A 12,335-nucleotide genomic window follows, 5' to 3' on the forward strand; every position below is an offset into this window, starting at 1 on the left:
TTGATGTGTTAATCCCACCCTACAGAATACCGCTTCTGTCAAAAAATGATGTGTTCCCCATGTACATCTGTCCCCAAGCCCCCTCCCAAACTGTGCTTATGTCATCAATATTTTTATATTTGAAGTATAGTGGTATATAAAGCAGCTAATTAAATAAGTGAAATATATATCATCTAATTAAATTATTTATATATATATATATAAATATATATATTTATATATATATATATAACCTAATTAAATAAGTGAAATAATATGAGTTGAAAAGAGTTGGCGTTGTTTTTACCTTTCAATAAGGTGTTGACCAGGTATATGATTATTCGGTTGATAAAAGCCCCCCGTTTTCTTTTTGCAAACATGCCTAGACATGTCCCCTTTGACATAAGTCTAAGCATGGCAATGTGCATGCTTGGGGTGTTGTCTGTGCAAGTCCTGGCGAATTGCATAGACACCCCCCAAGCCTGTCACATCCTACATCTGACAAGAGCCTTAAGGTGTTTGAAAAGATTGTGAGTGGCAGGCAAGTCTGGACATCCTACCCCTTACTTACCCCTGCTGTATCCTCATACAACACTGTCGAACCATCATATTCAGGGTGCAGCCGTCCCGTTTCCCCGACACCGCCCTCGATCCCTCCGATGATCCCCACCTTGTCGGCAGAATCTTCACAAACCGAGGAGGTCCAACTGCCCAGTTGGTCCGACCAGGCTGAATCTCCACAAATCGAGGAGGTACGAGTACCTAGTTGGTCCGAACAAGAGTTCTCAAACAGTGTGATTGAGCCCTCTAAGGTTCAGACCCTCAACGACCCAGATCCAGGACCTGCACCTATTTCAGAGGATGATGTACAACATATGTCATGGGATGATCCTCCTAAGGGATGGGCTGATATGGATCTCGTAATAGTTGTTAAAGCGGCGATTCTTTACATGGTCAGACCTTTTTTGATAAAGTATCACAAAAAACTGTGTTGTTTGCATAGCTATACAGACCTAGGACGTAATTATTATGTAAGACAGCAATATGATCGCATCATGCCAATCCTTTGTGGTAAAACGTTTTTACCTTGTATTCACTACTTGTTGGATTTGTGTTCTGTAAAAACGGATAAAGAAACTGTCAAACGAGTTGCAGAGATCTTAATGGTGGAGTTAGCACTCGTACAGAACTTACCGGACCTAAGCTATTTGCCGCTCTTCAGTCGGAGGTATGGGGAAAATCCTGGACCACCAAAAGTTCACAATAATCAACAGAAATATGTTCAACTGTATTTCATTACAATGTAGTTTTGGTCGATGATACTGCATTGGAACTTGTCGCTGCAGTTTTTATGTCGACCTCTTGGGGTCAGTCTTTGGCCAGCCGGCCAAGTTGATGGAAGCTGACCCCTCCCTGTCACGGGTTTGGCAAATGCCAAACTAACTGCGTTGATTGCAGCTTGAATGCGCAACCAGTGTCTGCTGAAGTCCTCTAGGTGATGAAGAGTGTCCCTTATCAGGAGTCTGTTGATCAATTTAAAGTCTGGCAAGTCCTTGCCAAATCACTTTGTAGGGACCCCATATTGATCTGCTTTATATTGTCACGCTCTCAGACATTGATCAGTGGTCCACATGTGGCATATACGCTACACACTTGACTTCCCGTGGTATCTGAATGTTATGCAATTATTAGGCTCACTTCAATAGTTCTTGATTTAGGAAATACATTTGCGAAGTGTTTGATCTTCCAAATTCTTGCAAACAACACTGATGACAAATGATGCACGTTCCACTCAGTGACAATGATCGATAAAGCTCCGACCACCCAACTGGATGATGTTGAACCTGATCGCCTTACCAATCAATGTCAGCAGAGACCTTATTCTATGACCATCCTGAGCTAAAGGAGTTGGTCATCCCCGGTTAAGAATTTGAGAAAAGTATAGTCAGGACTATAATTTATCCAAAAGATAACATTTTTTGGACAGCTAAAAGCTACCATTTTGTTTAGCAACCATGAGCTGGTTCTTTTAGATGAGCTGAGACGTCTGAGCAAAAGTAGGTCCTCTGAGCAAAAGTGGTCGTCTTCCAGATGACTACTAGTCGTCCCAGATTGCAGAAATAAGACTATACTTTCAGGGATCATTTCTATAGGTCTCGACTTGAGAAATGTGCTTCTAAAGTGTTTGGTCTCGCAAGCTACGATGATGAAGCAAGATATTCCTTTCCGAGCATGAATCTGGCACTAATCAATGGTTAGTCATATGTTTTATGCCATTGATGATTGTTCACTGCTTTCCAGCAGAGCAGTGTTGGGAGGAATATGTTCAGAGTAGTTCTCAGTGGTTAAATCAAGAGAAAGACTCTATTTACGTTGATTAGTTTTTTAAGAAGTCACCTGGCCATTTGTGATTGTTGGGTGCAGAACCCTTACCTGGCTGGTTTTGATCAGAAGACAGACTCTTCCCTCAACTGGTTCTCAGTTCATTTGCTGTGCTAATGTTGAAGTTAATGAGCAGGATATTTCACCTGAGGTAAAAACGGAAGCACATGTTTGACAGCACCCTTGCATGGAAAAAAGATCAGAAAATAAAAGAACACATGAAAGTGAGAGTGGCCCACATAAAATCAATCGAAATTAATTTCATTGAATTTGATGTTTGATTTGATTCAGCTTTTAACCAATAGTAACATAATAGATTAAAAACTCTAAATTATTTTAAAACGTAACCAATCATCATATAAACGCAAAAGTAATTTCACGTTGAAAATGACAAACTATCATCATCTGACTGAAACCCAAATACCAACCTCACCATACAGGGATTCCGCCCTCTGCTGGGGACATGTGGTACCACACATTTTACTCATTTCTAGGAGGACGTCTTTTCACCACAACTTTTTGAACCCAGCGGTCTAGAGAGAACCAACATAAAATTCCCAATTTACAGGGCCCCGAACACGCTTTACAAGCTTTCGTGGCTCTGCAACCCTCCGTTGAGCCAGTGTGGACGTCAAATAAACGTTTCGATCACTTCCGTCAAATCGTTCATATCTCTCCCCTCGCTACATCGACCATTGGCTGATAGGGCTCGCCCTTTTACCCACAATCCTCTGCGCAGAAAATGGATCAAATGAAGGTATCCGCCACAAAGACCTACACACTAGTATTCGTTTATACTGTCCATTTGTAATGAGAGTGAAGACCATTGAAGTATAGCAAAAAAAATATCCATCAATGGTTATCACTCGTGTTTGAAAGATAAAGGTGACACGTTTGACTCTGGGACCGTTTGTTAAAGGGGTTTAGCGGGCAATGGGTTAGCCCGTTTCAGTAGTTAAGTCCTAGTACACTCTTGTTTCTTCTCAAATCGAATAAATCTTTCGCCTTTTACTAAAGATTTCCGTGGGGAGGAACAGCAAGAGTTAATCTAAATTTTTTGATGCTCTGCGAAAGCAGAGCCTTCTAACAGTGTTGAATATAAATGTGACTAGGCGTCTTCGTCCATTTATAAGTTGGCTGACGACTTAGTGGAAGTCAAGATTGTCACAATGGTTGCTGCACCGCTTTTGATTATCTATGTGGCTAAACGTCAGGCAAAATTAATTCGGGGTGTTTGTGAAACCAAAGATCTAGGCATTGGAAAGTTGTTGCAACTAAGTTGTGAAAACATAGTTACAGATATATTCATATTTCAAATGACGGATTTAGGAGAAACATCTATCACAGCTCTTATTTAAAAGGACATAGACCTAAAGAATTTCTGTGTAAAAGAAGAGTTATGCCGGTTGGTTTGTGGTAAAAAAAAAAAAGGTGTAACAATGGTTACTGATGATCATCTTTTTAATTCTGAAACAAAAACACATGATACAAATTATTTAAATAGAGTTGAAATGATAAACAACAGGTCGTTTCATTATGCAAAATTGATTTGACATTTGAACTTCAATGAAGCTGCTTTATTTTGGGACTTTGATAGGGCGGGAGAGATATTAGAATACAGCGTTCTTAATTATTCATGACGTCATAGCCCCGCCTACAGAATACCGCTTCGGTCAAAAATGTCCAATTTCCCCGCCCCCTCTGTTAAAAAATGTCCAATTTCCCCGCCTCCTTGAAATGTTAATCCTTCCCTACAGAATACAGTTTCTGTCAAAAATGTCCAATTTCCTTTCCTGCTTGATGTGTTAATCCCACCCTACAGAATACCGCTTCTGTCAAAAAATGATGTGTTCCCCATGTACATCTGTCCCCAAGCCCCCTCCCAAACTGTGCTTATGTCATCAATATTTTTATATTTGAAGTATAGTGGTATATAAAGCAGCTAATTAAATGAGTGAAATATATATCATCTAATTAAATTATTTATATATATATATATATATATAACCTAATTAAATAAGTGAAATAATATGAGTTGAAAAGAGTTGGCGTTGTTTTTACCTTTCAATAAGGTGTTGACCAGGTATATGATTATTCGGTTGATAAAAGCCCCCCGTTTTCTTTTTGCAAACATGCCTAGACATGTCCCCTTTGACATAAGTCTAAGCATGGCAATGTGCATGCTTGGGGTGTTGTCTGTGCAAGTCCTGGCGAATTGCATAGACACCCCCCAAGCCTGTCACATCCTACATCTGACAAGAGCCTTAAGGTGTTTGAAAAGATTGTGAGTGGCAGGCAAGTCTGGACATCCTACCCCTTACTTACCCCTGCTGTATCCTCATACAACACTGTCGAACCATCATATTCAGGGTGCAGCCGTCCCGTTTCCCCGACACCGCCGTCGATCCCCACCTTGTCGGCAGAATCTTCACAAACCGAGGAGGTCCAACTGCCCAGTTGGTCCGACCAGGCTGAATCTCCACAAATCGAGGAGGTACGAGTACCTAGTTGGTCCGAACAAGAGTTCTCAAACAGTGTGATTGAGCCCTCTAAGGTTCAGACCCTCAACGACCCAGACCCAGGACCTGCACCTATTTCAGAGGATGATGTACAACATATGTCATGGGATGATCCTCCTAAGGGATGGGCTGATATGGATCTCGTAATAGTTGTTAAAGCGGCGATTCTTTACATGGTCAGACCTTTTTTGATAAAGTATCACAAAAAACTGTGTTGTTTGCATAGCTATACAGACCTAGGACGTAATTATTATGTAAGACAGCAATATGATCGCATCATGCCAATCCTTTGTGGTAAAACGTTTTTACCTTGTATTCACTACTTGTTGGATTTGTGTTCTGTAAAAACGGATAAAGAAACTGTCAAACGAGTTGCAGAGATCTTAATGGTGGAGTTAGCACTCGTACAGAACTTACCGGACCTAAGCTATTTGCCGCTCTTCAGTCGGAGGTATGGGGAAAATCCTGGACCACCAAAAGTTCACAATAATCAACAGAAATATGTTCAACTGTATTTCATTACAATGTAGTTTTGGTCGATGATACTGCATTGGAACTTGTCGCTGCAGTTTTTATGTCGACCTCTTGGGGTCAGTCTTTGGCCAGCCGGCCAAGTTGATGGAAGCTGACCCCTCCCTGTCACGGGTTTGGCAAATGCCAAACTAACTGCGTTGATTGCAGCTTGAATGCGCAACCAGTGTCTGCTGAAGTCCTCTAGGTGATGAAGAGTGTCCCTTATCAGGAGTCTGTTGATCAATTTAAAGTCTGGCAAGTCCTTGCCAAATCACTTTGTAGGGACCCCATATTGATCTGCTTTATATTGTCACGCTCTCAGACATTGATCAGTGGTCCACATGTGGCATATACGCTACACACTTGACTTCCCGTGGTATCTGAATGTTATGCAATTATTAGGCTCACTTCAATAGTTCTTGATTTAGGAAATACATTTGCGAAGTGTTTGATCTTCCAAATTCTTGCAAACAACACTGATGACAAATGATGCACGTTCCACTCAGTGACAATGATCGATAAAGCTCCGACCACCCAACTGGATGATGTTGAACCTGATCGCCTTACCAATCAATGTCAGCAGAGACCTTATTCTATGACCATCCTGAGCTAAAGGAGTTGGTCATCCCCGGTTAAAAATTTGAGAAAAGTATAGTCAGGACTATAATTTATCCAAAAGATAACATTTTTTGGACAGCTAAAAGCTACCATTTTGTTTAGCAACCATGAGCTGGTTCTTTTAGATGAGCTGAGACGTCTGAGCAAAAGTAGGTCCTCTGAGCAAAAGTGGTCGTCTTCCAGATGACTACTAGTCGTCCCAGATTGCAGAAATAAGACTATACTTTCAGGGATCATTTCTATAGGTCTCGACTTGAGAAATGTGCTTCTAAAGTGTTTGGTCTCGCAAGCTACGATGATGAAGCAAGATATTCCTTTCCGAGCATGAATCTGGCACTAATCAATGGTTAGTCATATGTTTTATGCCATTGATGATTGTTCACTGCTTTCCAGCAGAGCAGTGTTGGGAGGAATATGTTCAGAGTAGTTCTCAGTGGTTAAATCAAGAGAAAGACTCTATTTACGTTGATTAGTTTTTTAAGAAGTCACCTGGCCATTTGTGATTGTTGGGTGCAGAACCCTTACCTGGCTGGTTTTGAGCAGAAGACAGACTCTTCCCTCAACTGGTTCTCAGTTCATTTGCTGTGCTAATGTTGAAGTTAATGAGCAGGATATTTCACCTGAGGTAAAAACGGAAGCACATGTTTGACAGCACCCTTGCATGGAAAAAAGATCAGAAAATAAAAGAACACATGAAAGTGAGAGTGGCCCACATAAAATCAATCGAAATTAATTTCATTGAATTTGATGTTTGATTTGATTCAGCTTTTAACCAATAGTAACATAATAGATTAAAAACTCTAAATTATTTTAAAACGTAACCAATCATCATATAAACGCAAAAGTAATTTCACGTTGAAAATGACAAACTATCATCATCTGACTGAAACCCAAATACCAACCTCACCATACAGGGATTCCGCCCTCTGCTGGGGACATGTGGTACCACACATTTTACTCATTTCTAGGAGGACGTCTTTTCACCACAACTTTTTGAACCCAGCGGTCTAGAGAGAACCAACATAAAATTCCCAATTTACAGGGCCCCGAACACGCTTTACAAGCTTTCGTGGCTCTGCAACCCTCCGTTGAGCCAGTGTGGACGTCAAATAAACGTTTCGATCACTTCCGTCAAATCGTTCATATCTCTCCCCTCGCTACATCGACCATTGGCTGATAGGGCTCGCCCTTTTACCCACAATCCTCTGCGCAGAAAATGGATCAAATGAAGGTATCCGCCACAAAGACCTACACACTAGTATTCGTTTATACTGTCCATTTGTAATGAGAGTGAAGACCATTGAAGTATAGCAAAAAAAATATCCATCAATGGTTATCACTCGTGTTTGAAAGATAAAGGTGACACGTTTGACTCTGGGACCGTTTGTTAAAGGGGTTTAGCGGGCAATGGGTTAGCCCGTTTCAGTAGTTAAATCCTAGTACACTCTTGTTTCTTCTCAAATCGAATAAATCTTTCACCTTTTACTAAAGATTTCCGTGGGGAGGAACAGCAAGAGTTAATCTAAATTTTTTGATGCTCTGCGAAAGCAGAGCCTTCTAACAGTGTTGAATATAAATGTGACTAGGCGTCTTCGTCCATTTATAAGTTGGCTGACGACTTAGTGGAAGTCAAGATTGTCACAATGGTTGCTGCACCGCTTTTGATTATCTATGTGGCTAAACGTCAGGCAAAATTAATTCGGGGTGTTTGTGAAACCAAAGATCTAGGCATTGGAAAGTTGTTGCAACTAAGTTGTGAAAACATAGTTACAGATATATTCATATTTCAAATGACGGATTTAGGAGAAACATCTATCACAGCTCTTATTTAAAAGGACATAGACCTAAAGAATTTCTGTGTAAAAGAAGAGTTATGCCGGTTGGTTTGTGGTAAAAAAAAAAAAGGTGTAACAATGGTTACTGATGATCATCTTTTTAATTCTGAAACAAAAACACATGATACAAATTATTTAAATAGAGTTGAAATGATAAACAACAGGTCGTTTCATTATGCAAAATTGATTTGACATTTGAACTTCAATGAAGCTGCTTTATTTTGGGACTTTGATAGGGCGGGAGAGATATTAGAATACAGCGTTCTTAATTATTCATGACGTAATAGCCCCGCCTACAGAATACCGCTTCGGTCAAAAATGTCCAATTTCCCCGCCCCCTCTGTTAAAAAATGTCCAATTTCCCCGCCTCCTTGAAATGTTAATCCTTCCCTACAGAATACAGTTTCTGTCAAAAATGTCCAATTTCCTTTCCTGCTTGATGTGTTAATCCCACCCTACAGAATACCGCTTCTGTCAAAAAATGATGTGTTCCCCATGTACATCTGTCCCCAAGCCCCCTCCCAAACTGTGCTTATGTCATCAATATTTTTATATTTGAAGTATAGTGGTATATAAAGCAGCTAATTAAATAAGTGAAATATATATCATCTAATTAAATTATTTATATATATATATATATATATATATATATAACCTAATTAAATAAGTGAAATAATATGAGTTGAAAAGAGTTGGCGTTGTTTTTACCTTTCAATAAGGTGTTGACCAGGTATATGATTATTCGGTTGATAAAAGCCCCCCGTTTTCTTTTTGCAAACATGCCTAGACATGTCCCCTTTGACATAAGTCTAAGCATGGCAATGTGCATGCTTGGGGTGTTGTCTGTGCAAGTCCTGGCGAATTGCATAGACACCCCCCAAGCCTGTCACATCCTACATCTGACAAGAGCCTTAAGGTGTTTGAAAAGATTGTGAGTGGCAGGCAAGTCTGGACATCCTACCCCTTACTTACCCCTGCTGTATCCTCATACAACACTGTCGAACCATCATATTCAGGGTGCAGCCGTCCCGTTTCCCCGACACCGCCGTCGATCCCTCCGATGATCCCCACCTTGTCGGCAGAATCTTCACAAACCGAGGAGGTCCAACTGCCCAGTTGGTCCGACCAGGCTGAATCTCCACAAATCGAGGAGGTACGAGTACCTAGTTGGTCCGAACAAGAGTTCTCAAACAGTGTGATTGAGCCCTCTAAGGTTCAGACCCTCAACGACCCAGACCCAGGACCTGCACCTATTTCAGAGGATGATGTACAACATATGTCATGGGATGATCCTCCTAAGGGATGGGCTGATATGGATCTCGTAATAGTTGTTAAAGCGGCGATTCTTTACATGGTCAGACCTTTTTTGATAAAGTATCACAAAAAACTGTGTTGTTTGCATAGCTATACAGACCTAGGACGTAATTATTATGTAAGACAGCAATATGATCGCATCATGCCAATCCTTTGTGGTAAAACGTTTTTACCTTGTATTCACTACTTGTTGGATTTGTGTTCTGTAAAAACGGATAAAGAAACTGTCAAACGAGTTGCAGAGATCTTAATGGTGGAGTTAGCACTCGTACAGAACTTACCGGACCTAAGCTATTTGCCGCTCTTCAGTCGGAGGTATGGGGAAAATCCTGGACCACCAAAAGTTCACAATAATCAACAGAAATATGTTCAACTGTAATTCATTACAATGTAGTTTTGGTCGATGATACTGCATTGGAACTTGTCGCTGCAGTTTTTATGTCGACCTCTTGGGGTCAGTCTTTGGCCAGCCGGCCAAGTTGATGGAAGCTGACCCCTCCCTGTCACGGGTTTGGCAAATGCCAAACTAACTGCGTTGATTGCAGCTTGAATGCGCAACCAGTGTCTGCTGAAGTCCTCTAGGTGATGAAGAGTGTCCCTTATCAGGAGTCTGTTGATCAATTTAAAGTCTGGCAAGTCCTTGCCAAATCACTTTGTAGGGACCCCATATTGATCTGCTTTATATTGTCACGCTCTCAGACATTGATCAGTGGTCCACATGTGGCATATACGCTACACACTTGACTTCCCGTGGTATCTGAATGTTATGCAATTATTAGGCTCACTTCAATAGTTCTTGATTTAGGAAATACATTTGTGAAGTGTTTGATCTTCCAAATTCTTGCAAACAACACTGATGACAAATGATGCACGTTCCACTCAGTGACAATGATCGATAAAGCTCCGACCACCCAACTGGATGATGTTGAACCTGATCGCCTTACCAATCAATGTCAGCAGAGACCTTATTCTATGACCATCCTGAGCTAAAGGAGTTGGTCATCCCCGGTTAAAAATTTGAGAAAAGTATAGTCAGGACTATAATTTATCCAAAAGATAACGTTTTTTGGACAGCTAAAAGCTACCATTTTGTTTAGCAACCATGAGCTGGTTCTTTTAGATGAGCTGAGACGTCTGAGCAAAAGTAGGTCCTCTGAGCAAAAGTGGTCGTCTTCCAGATGACTACTAGTCGTCCCAGATTGCAGAAATAAGACTATACTTTCAGGGATCATTTCTATAGGTCTCGACTTGAGAAATGTGCTTCTAAAGTGTTTGGTCTCGCAAGCTACGATGATGAAGCAAGATATTCCTTTCCGAGCATGAATCTGGCACTATTCAATGGTTAGTCATATGTTTTATGCCATTGATGATTGTTCACTGCTTTCCAGCAGAGCAGTGTTGGGAGGAATATGTTCAGAGTAGTTCTCAGTGGTTAAATCAAGAGAAAGACTCTATTTACGTTGATTAGTTTTTTAAGAAGTCACCTGGCCATTTGTTGGGTGCAGAACCCTTACCTGGCTGGTTTTGATCAGAAGACAGACTCTTCCCTCAACTGGTTCTCAGTTCATTTGCTGTGCTAATGTTGAAGTTAATGAGCAGGATATTTCACCTGAGGTAAAAACGGAAGCACATGTTTGACAGCACCCTTGCATGGAAAAAAGATCAGAAAATAAAAGAACACATGAAAGTGAGAGTGGCCCACATAAAATCAATCGAAATTAATTTCATTGAATTTGATGTTTGATTTGATTCAGCTTTTAACCAATAGTAACATAATAGATTAAAAACTCTAAATTATTTTAAAACGTAACCAATCATCATATAAACGCAAAAGTAATTTCACGTTGAAAATGACAAACTATCATCATCTGACTGAAACCCAAATACCAACCTCACCATACAGGGATTCCGCCCTCTGCTGGGGACATGTGGTACCACACATTTTACTCATTTCTCGGAGGACGTCTTTTCACCACAACTTTTTGAACCCAGCGGTCTAGAGAGAACCAACATAAAATTCCCAATTTACAGGGCCCCGAACACGCTTTACAAGCTTTCGTGGCTCTGCAACCCTCCGTTGAGCCAGTGTGGACGTCAAATAAACGTTTCGATCACTTCCGTCAAATCGTTCATATCTCTCCCCTCGCTACATCGACCATTGGCTGATAGGGCTCGCCCTTTTACCCACAATCCTCTGCGCAGAAAATGGATCAAATGAAGGTATCCGCCACAAAGACCTACACAGTAGTATTCGTTTATACTGTCCATTTGTAATGAGAGTGAAGACCATTGAAGTATAGCAAAAAAAATATCCATCAATGGTTATCACTCGTGTTTGAAAGATAAAGGTGACACGTTTGACTCTGGGACCGTTTGTTAAAGGGGTTTAGCGGGCAATGGGTTAGCCCGTTTCAGTAGTTAAGTCCTAGTACACTCTTGTTTCTTCTCAAATCGAATAAATCTTTCGCCTTTTACTAAAGATTTCCGTGGGGAGGAACAGCAAGAGTTAATCTAAATTTTTTGATGCTCTGCGAAAGCAGAGCCTTCTAACAGTGTTGAATATAAATGTGACTAGGCGTCTTCGTCCATTTATAAGTTGGCTGACGACTTAGTGGAAGTCAAGATTGTCACAATGGTTGCTGCACCGCTTTTGATTATCTATGTGGCTAAACGTCAGGCAAAATTAATTCGGGGTGTTTGTGAAACCAAAGATCTAGGCATTGGAAAGTTGTTGCAACTAAGTTGTGAAAACATAGTTACAGATATATTCATATTTCAAATGACGGATTTAGGAGAAACATCTATCACAGCTCTTATTTAAAAGGACATAGACCTAAAGAATTTCTGTGTAAAAGAAGAGTTATGCCGGTTGGTTTGTGGTAAAAAAAAAAAAAGGTGTAACAATGGTTACTGATGATCATCTTTTTAATTCTGAAACAAAAACACATGATACAAATTATTTAAATAGAGTTGAAATGATAAACAACAGGTCGTTTCATTATGCAAAATTGATTTGACATTTGAACTTCAATGAAGCTGCTTTATTTTGGGACTTTGATAGGGCGGGAGAGATATTAGAATACAGCGTTCTTAATTATTCATGATGTAATAGCCCCGCCTACAGAATACCGCTTCGGTCAAAAATGTCCAATTTCCCCGCCCCCTCTGTTAAAAA

General features: G+C 40.5%; 6 non-coding genes across 6 annotated transcripts; all 6 read left to right on the top strand.

Moving 5' to 3' along the window:
* Positions 1-2,101: 2,101 nt before the first annotated feature.
* On the top strand, positions 2,102-2,315 carry LOC148340815 (small nucleolar RNA U3). Its single transcript, XR_015842652.1, has one exon. It is a non-coding gene; the product is annotated as a small nucleolar RNA U3 (small nucleolar RNA).
* A 1,013-nt stretch (positions 2,316-3,328) lies between these two features.
* On the top strand, positions 3,329-3,442 carry LOC148340816 (U5 spliceosomal RNA). Its single transcript, XR_015842722.1, has one exon. It is a non-coding gene; the product is annotated as a U5 spliceosomal RNA (small nuclear RNA).
* A 2,783-nt stretch (positions 3,443-6,225) lies between these two features.
* LOC148340817 (small nucleolar RNA U3) lies at positions 6,226-6,439 on the top strand. The gene has a single exon (XR_015842653.1). It is a non-coding gene; the product is annotated as a small nucleolar RNA U3 (small nucleolar RNA).
* Positions 6,440-7,452: 1,013 nt separating this feature from the next.
* Positions 7,453-7,566, top strand: LOC148340818 (U5 spliceosomal RNA). Its single transcript, XR_015842748.1, has one exon. It is a non-coding gene; the product is annotated as a U5 spliceosomal RNA (small nuclear RNA).
* A 2,803-nt stretch (positions 7,567-10,369) lies between these two features.
* On the top strand, positions 10,370-10,583 carry LOC148340819 (small nucleolar RNA U3). The gene has a single exon (XR_015842673.1). It is a non-coding gene; the product is annotated as a small nucleolar RNA U3 (small nucleolar RNA).
* Positions 10,584-11,590: 1,007 nt separating this feature from the next.
* LOC148340820 (U5 spliceosomal RNA) lies at positions 11,591-11,704 on the top strand. The gene has a single exon (XR_015842723.1). It is a non-coding gene; the product is annotated as a U5 spliceosomal RNA (small nuclear RNA).
* The last annotated feature ends 631 nt before the right edge of the window (positions 11,705-12,335 follow it).

This window comes from Idiotropiscis lumnitzeri, chromosome 3, assembly GCF_059441095.1.
Source record: "Idiotropiscis lumnitzeri isolate Australia: NSW breed Sydney's pygmy pipehorse chromosome 3, RoL_Ilum_1.0, whole genome shotgun sequence".
NCBI lineage: Eukaryota > Metazoa > Chordata > Actinopteri > Syngnathiformes > Syngnathidae > Idiotropiscis > Idiotropiscis lumnitzeri.